At 51.2% G+C, this 6,580-nt stretch overlaps 1 pseudogene; it reads left to right on the top strand.

Moving 5' to 3' along the window:
- The first annotated feature begins 420 nt into the window (after window positions 1–420).
- LOC144279974 (free fatty acid receptor 2-like) lies at window positions 421–4,722 on the top strand (annotated as a pseudogene).
- Window positions 4,723–6,580: the final 1,858 nt, after the last annotated feature.

The following is a 6,580-nucleotide window of genomic DNA, read 5'->3' as shown; positions in this document are numbered from 1 at the left end:
TTTTAACCACAAAATTACCCCCTGAGAATCAGGGACAGAACCCAGGAGTCCTGTCTCTCAGCACCCCCAACTCTAATCCACTAGACCTCACTCCCCTCCCAGAGCTGGGGATAGAACCCAGGAGTCCTGGGTCCCAGAAACCTCCCCCCACTCTGACCACTAGACCCCACTCCCCTCCACCGTTGATAATATTTATGAAAATTTCCCTCTGAGTAACAACCGCTTCCATGTTGTCCGAGCTTCCCAGTTGGCCCCTACCCCACCCCAGCCATTCCCTGTGTGTTTGCTTACACAATCTCATGCATCTCAGGTCCTCCAATCTCTCTGGCGCTGCCCGCCCTTCCCATCTGCACCTGCCCCTGGCTAAACAGGAAACTGAGCTAAATAAATACAGGAGCTAGCTACATAAATTCCAGCCATATGTCTAATGTCAGCTAATGGAACGGGAGCCCTGAGCTTGCTCGCATGGCTATGGGTAAGGAGGGTTGTAAGCCAGGCCCCTGGGTTCTATCCACATGATTGGGAGGGGAGTGGGATCTAGTGGGTTAGGGCAGGGGGGCTGGAGCCAGTACTCCTGCGGTCTATCCCCAGGCTGGGCAGGGTTTGACGAATGCAATGGGTTCTCCCCCCTGGGATGCCACCTGGAAATGGGGTACCACTAAGCTCCCTGACCCACCAGCCTGGGCTCCCTCTCACATTGTACTGCTGTTTCAAACTACAAAGCCCTCCAACCTGCACTTTCACCAGCACATATACAGGTAGGGACTCACCCAGCTGCTCAGGCAGGCACCCTCTCTGGAGTATAAACCCCAAATTATACCATCTTGTGCTGCACGGAGAACTGTACAGTGTAAGCTCATAAAATTCACCCCCTCCCTCAATGTGGACAGGAATATGCAACAGCCTTTTGCTCCTGAATTATGAGTCCCACACACTGGTTTAGATAAAGCAAAAACAAGTTTATTAACTTCAAAAGATAGACTTTAAGTGATTATAAGGAATAGCAAACAGATCAAAGCAGATTACCTAGCAAATAAACAAAAAAACGCAAACTAAGCTTAATATACTAAATAGATTGGATATGAGTAGCAGATTCTCACCCTAAGAGGTGATACGGCAGGATGCAGATTCTAAAAGGACAAGCTGCACTTGCTTTACAGCTTGAAATCCCTCATTTTTTCCTTCACAGGCTAGAAATCCCTTTAGCCTGGGTCCAACACTTCCCCCAGTTCAGTCTTTGTTCCTCAGGTGTTTCTAGGAGTCTTCTTCTGTGGGGAGTGAAGAACCCCAGATGATGTCACTCCCCGCCTATATAGCTTTTGCATATGGTGGGAACGTTTTGTTTCAAAGCTCGGTTCCCAGACTAGTCTGTGTAAAAAGTAATGACATCCCAAGATGGAGTCTTGAGACATGTGGGCTTATCACTTGGCCTTGTATAGTCAAAGCAGCCATTACTCGGAGGCTGTTTGGAGGGTCCTCAGGAAGGCTCATCACCAGGTGGGAACTAAGCTTCTCCTAAGGCCTCTTGTTTTTTCCTAAAGGCCCATTGCCCTGAACAGTCCCTTCCCCACCCACTATCTAGACCAGGGGTGGCCAACCTGTTGCTCCAGAGCCACATGTGGCTCTTCAGAAGTTAATATGCGGATCCTTGTTTAGGCACCGACTCTGGGACCAACTTTCCAGTGTGCCGGGGGGTGCTCACTGCTCAACCCCTGGCTCTGCCACAGGCTCTGCCCCCACTGCACCCCTTCCCACGCCTTCCCCTGAGCCTCCTGCATGCCACGAAACAGCTGATCGGGAGATGTGGGGAGGGAGGCGGAGGCCCTGATCTGCAGGGGGCCGGTGGGCAGAAGGCGCTTAGAGCAAGGTGGGACGGAGCTGATGGGAGGCTGCTAACGTATTACTGTGGCTCTTTGGCAATGTACACTGGGAAATTCTGACTCCTTCTCAGGCTCAGGTTGGCCACCCCTGATCTAGACTAACAGCATCCTGTCTAGTGGGTGCTACATGGGCGTAACTACATTTCAAATACAGATACATGCATATAAACAGGACAATCATGTTCAGCAAATTATAACTTTTCCAATGACCTCTCACATGACCCAGCTTGAATAAAGTGCATCATAATTATGTCCTAATCCCATCGTAATAATATTACTGTGAAGAGTATGGGGTGCAGTGTCACAACACGATCCCAGGGGTGCAACCTGGAACTCAGGTACCAATAAGACCCCTGTCCCACCAGTCAGGGCTCTCACTCACGCTGTGATTCTGTGGCAAGCTACAAACCTCTTGCAGGTACTGGATTTACACAGCCATGCACAGGTCGGGACACACCCAGCCGAGTTCCATGAATGCTGCCCTCAGCTACTGGGAGGGGAGGGGCACGACTGGGAGGGGAGGAGCATCTAAGAGTTAGAGCAGAGGGTCTGGGAGCGAGGACTCCTGGTACTCTCCCAGCTCAGGGAGGGAAGCGGGATCGAGTGGATTAGGATCAGGGGGGCTGGAGCCAGGACTCCTGAGTTCAATCCCCAGGGATAGGAGGGTGTGACAGGATCCCCGGTGTGCAACCTGGAACTCAGGTAGCCCTGAGTCCTCTGCCCCACCAGTCTGGGCTCCCACTCACGCTGTGATGCTGTGACAAGCTACAAACGTCTGGCAGATACTGGACTTAGCCATCCACAGGTCAGGACACACCCAGTCGAGTTACGTGAAAGGCTGCCCTTAGCCACTCATGAAGCAAAATGAGAGAGGCTCCAGCCAAATCTCCCCAGCCTAGGACCCCGGGGCTGCACTGCCCTGCATTGGGTAGAAGCCTGGGTAAGTTCACTACCCAGTCCGCCCCTCCCTCAATGCCGAAAGGACATGCACAAGCCTTTTGTGAACGAGCTACGATTTCCAGGCACTTCAAGCAAAATTCACTGGTTTTCGGTATCATATAAAACAGACGCATTAACTACAGAAAGATAGAGTTTAAGTGATTAGAAGTGGTGGGTATAAAAGTTAGAGATAGTTACCAAAGAAAAGAAAATAAGCACAAAAACTACATCTTAAACCTCTAAGACACCGGGCAGTATTTAGATCTAGCCGTTTTCTTCACTCAATGGATGTTACAGTTCAGAATACACAGGCTTCTCCCTTGTCTCCTCTGCTGAAGTTCTCTCTCTTCTCAGCGTCCTTGTTGCTTGCAGCATATGTGGGGGAGGAGAAAAGGCCAAGCCATGCAGCCTCTGTTTTATATCCTTAGTCCAGGTGCTTAGAAGACACTCACCCAGCCCCGCCCTGATGGGCTTTGCTGAGTCACAGTGATCGAGTAAATCCCACATTGTGTGGTGCGTGTGGAACTGCCATTGAATTGTTAAATCCCTTGATTGCAACTCCCCTGTTGATGAATGGCCAGTGAGTGCCCACTTGGGCAGAGGTCACCACCCTTGTAGGAAGGACTCTCAAACTTATCACATATTTCACTGACAACCATCCAGCAAAATCCTATAATTTCATACACACTAAAGATACACATATTTGGACAGAACAACGGGTTTCAGTAGATCATGACCTCTAATATGAGATCTTACACGGCATGCTTTGTATGACACATAACAATCATATGACATGGGTGAATATGGGGTTCCAAGGTGTTGCTTTGGGATACAGAGTGCCACAGAGGGGAGTGGGATCTAGTGGGTTGGAGAGGGAGGGGGCTGGCTACCAGGACTCCTGGGTTCCTTCGGAACTGATGAGCCCATTCTCCTCTGTAGGAGCTGAGAAGATGAGTTTGAGCGTTTCCATCCCGCCGGTTCTCACTGTCTACATCTTCACCTTCCTCATCGGCCTCCTATCCAAACTTCTGGCCTTCTACACCTTCCTGGTGAAGGTCCGCCAGAAACCCACCCCCGTCGACATCCTTCTCCTCAACCTCACCGTCTCCGACATCTTCCTCCTCATCTTGCTCCCCTTCAAGATAGTGGAGGTTGCCTCAGGCCTGGAGTGGCTCTTGCCCGTTTTCCTCTACCCACTCACCAGCTACTTTTACTACAATAGCATCTACTTCAGCTCCCTCTTCCTCATGGCCATAAGTGTTGATCGCTACCTGGGCGTGGCCTTTCCCATCAAGTACAAGCTCCGGCGCCGTCCGGCTTATGCTGTTGCCACCTCCGTGCTCTTCTAGGTGTTAGGCTGTGCCCACTGCAGCTTTGTCTACATTGTCCAGTACGAGGTCCTGAGCCCCAATGGGACCGTGACCTCCCATATGCAAAGTTTTCTCCCCTATGCAGCTCCAAATCCTCCTCCCTGTCCGCCTGGAGTTCTTCATTGTCCTCTTCTATCTCCCCTTCACCATCACCATCTTCTGCTACGTCAACCTCGTCCACATCCTGGTGGCCTTGCCCAACATCACAGCCCGGAGGAAGCAGGGGGCCATGGGCCAGGCTCTGGTCACCTTGTTCAACTTCATAGTCTGCTTCGCCCCCTACAACCTGTCCCATGTGGTGGGCTTTGTCCAGAATGAGAGCTCTTTCTGGAGGGTGTACGCTCTTCTCCTCAGCACCCTCAATGCCGCCTTGGACCCTTGTACCTCTCCTCCACTGCCATCCAACGGGCCTTCGCCAAGTGCTGTGGCACAAACTGAGCGCCATCTTGGCCCGGTGCCATCTCCCCTGCTTGACTTGCTGTGGGGAAGGGGGCAGAGAGGTGAAGTGGCCAGTGGGATGGAGGCGGAGTTGACAACTTGATCCCCAGGATGAGACCAACTCTCTGCTTCCTCCTCAGAGCCTTCCTTGTCCCATGCTCCGCAGAAGCAAGAGATCCTGCACTTGAGTTGGGTGTGACGGGTTCCCCCCGCCTGGAACTGAGGTACCACTGAGCCCTCTGACACACCAACCTGGGCTCCTTCTCACACTGTGTTGCTGTGACAAGCTATCAAGCCCTCCAGCCTGCACTTTCACCCCCATACATACTAGAAGACAGTAGGAACACACCCAGCTACAGTTACAATCAGCTCTCTGACCAGCCCCTGCATGGGAAAGCTACTCCCAGCTCCTCAGGCGCGCACCCCCACTGGAGTGTAAACCCAAAAATTATACCGTTTTGCGCTGCACAGGGAACTGTACAGCATACGCTCATAAAATTTGTACCCTCCCACAATGTGGAGAGGAATATGCAACAGCCTCTTGCCCCGGAATTATGATTCCCACACGCTGGTTTAGATAAAGCAAAAACAAGTTTATTAACTACAAAAGATAGATTCTAAGTCATTATAAGGGATAGCAAACAGATCAAAGCAGATTTCCTAGCAAATACACAAAGAAACACAAACTAAGCTTAATATGAGTAGCAGACTCTCACCCTACGAGATGATACAAGCAGGCTGCAGATTCTTAAGGGGCAAGCTGCACTTGCTTACAGCTTGGAATCCCCAAGGGTTTCCTTCACAGGCCATAAATCCCTTTAGTGTGGGTCCAGCACTTCCCCCCGTTCAGTCTTTGTTCCTCAGATGTTTTCAGGAGTCTTCGTGTGTTGGGAGTGAAGAACCCCAGATGATGTCAGTCCTCACCTTATATAGCTTTTGCATATGGTGAGAACCCTTTGTTCCCAAAGCTTGGTTCCCATGCCCGGTCAGTGGAAAAACACTGACATCCCAAAATGGAGTCTAGACACATGCGGTCACATCCCATGTCTTTGTAGAGTCATAGCAGCCATTATTCGAAGGCTATTTGGAGCATTCTCAGGAAGGCTTCCCAGGTGGGAGATAAGCTTCTCCTAAGGCCTGTTATTTTTTCCTAATGACCCATTGCCCTTAATAGGCCCTTCCCCACCCACTATCTGGACTGAAAACATCTTGTCTAGTGGGCATTACCCAGGTGTAACTATATCTGAAATACAGATATATATTCAATATTCATAACTTCAGATGCCGCATACGAATAGGATTATCATATTCAGCAAATCATAACCCTTCCAATGACACCTCACATGACTTATCTTGCATAAAATACATTATAATTATGTCATAATTATAACATCGTAACATCACTGCAAAGAATACGGGGTGCAGTGTCACACTGGGGACAGCATCTTGTGTTCTTCCCTGCATCTCCCGAGAGGGCCATAGGCCTTCCATAGACACCATCATGCAGCAAGGCTTGGAGTTAGTGCCCAACTGCCAGAAGGCTTCGGCCTTCTTGCGCTTCAGAGTCGTTGGCCAAACTTGCACAGGGGTTTGGCCGTCCTCAAGTTGGGGTCGCCATGGTGTCAAGGGCCTTCCTTTGCTGCTGGTGGGCCACGAGCCGTACCAGGTTTACAAAGGTGTCAATGGTGCCAGGCCCACACTCAGAAGGGTGCCCCCGCCCCACACCTGCTAGGCCCCGAGGCTCCACCGCCTCTTGGCCTCTTCTCCTGAAACCCCTGCTCGCTGTTCGCTCCTCTCCATCCCCTATGCCCCGTGTGAGCAATGGGCGGGGCCTCAAGGGAAAGCGGCTGAGCAGGGGCGGGGCTTTAGGTCAGAACGAGGGGCGGGGTCATGGTCCGGGTGCCAGGGTCCACATTAGATTAATCTGGCTCTGGCCACCAGCGGTTTGCCAAA

Source organism: Eretmochelys imbricata, chromosome 24 (assembly GCF_965152235.1).
Source record: "Eretmochelys imbricata isolate rEreImb1 chromosome 24, rEreImb1.hap1, whole genome shotgun sequence".
NCBI lineage: Eukaryota > Metazoa > Chordata > Testudines > Cheloniidae > Eretmochelys > Eretmochelys imbricata.
Note: the sequence above shows the minus strand (reverse complement) of the source record. Positions and strands in the feature narration are given on the sequence as shown.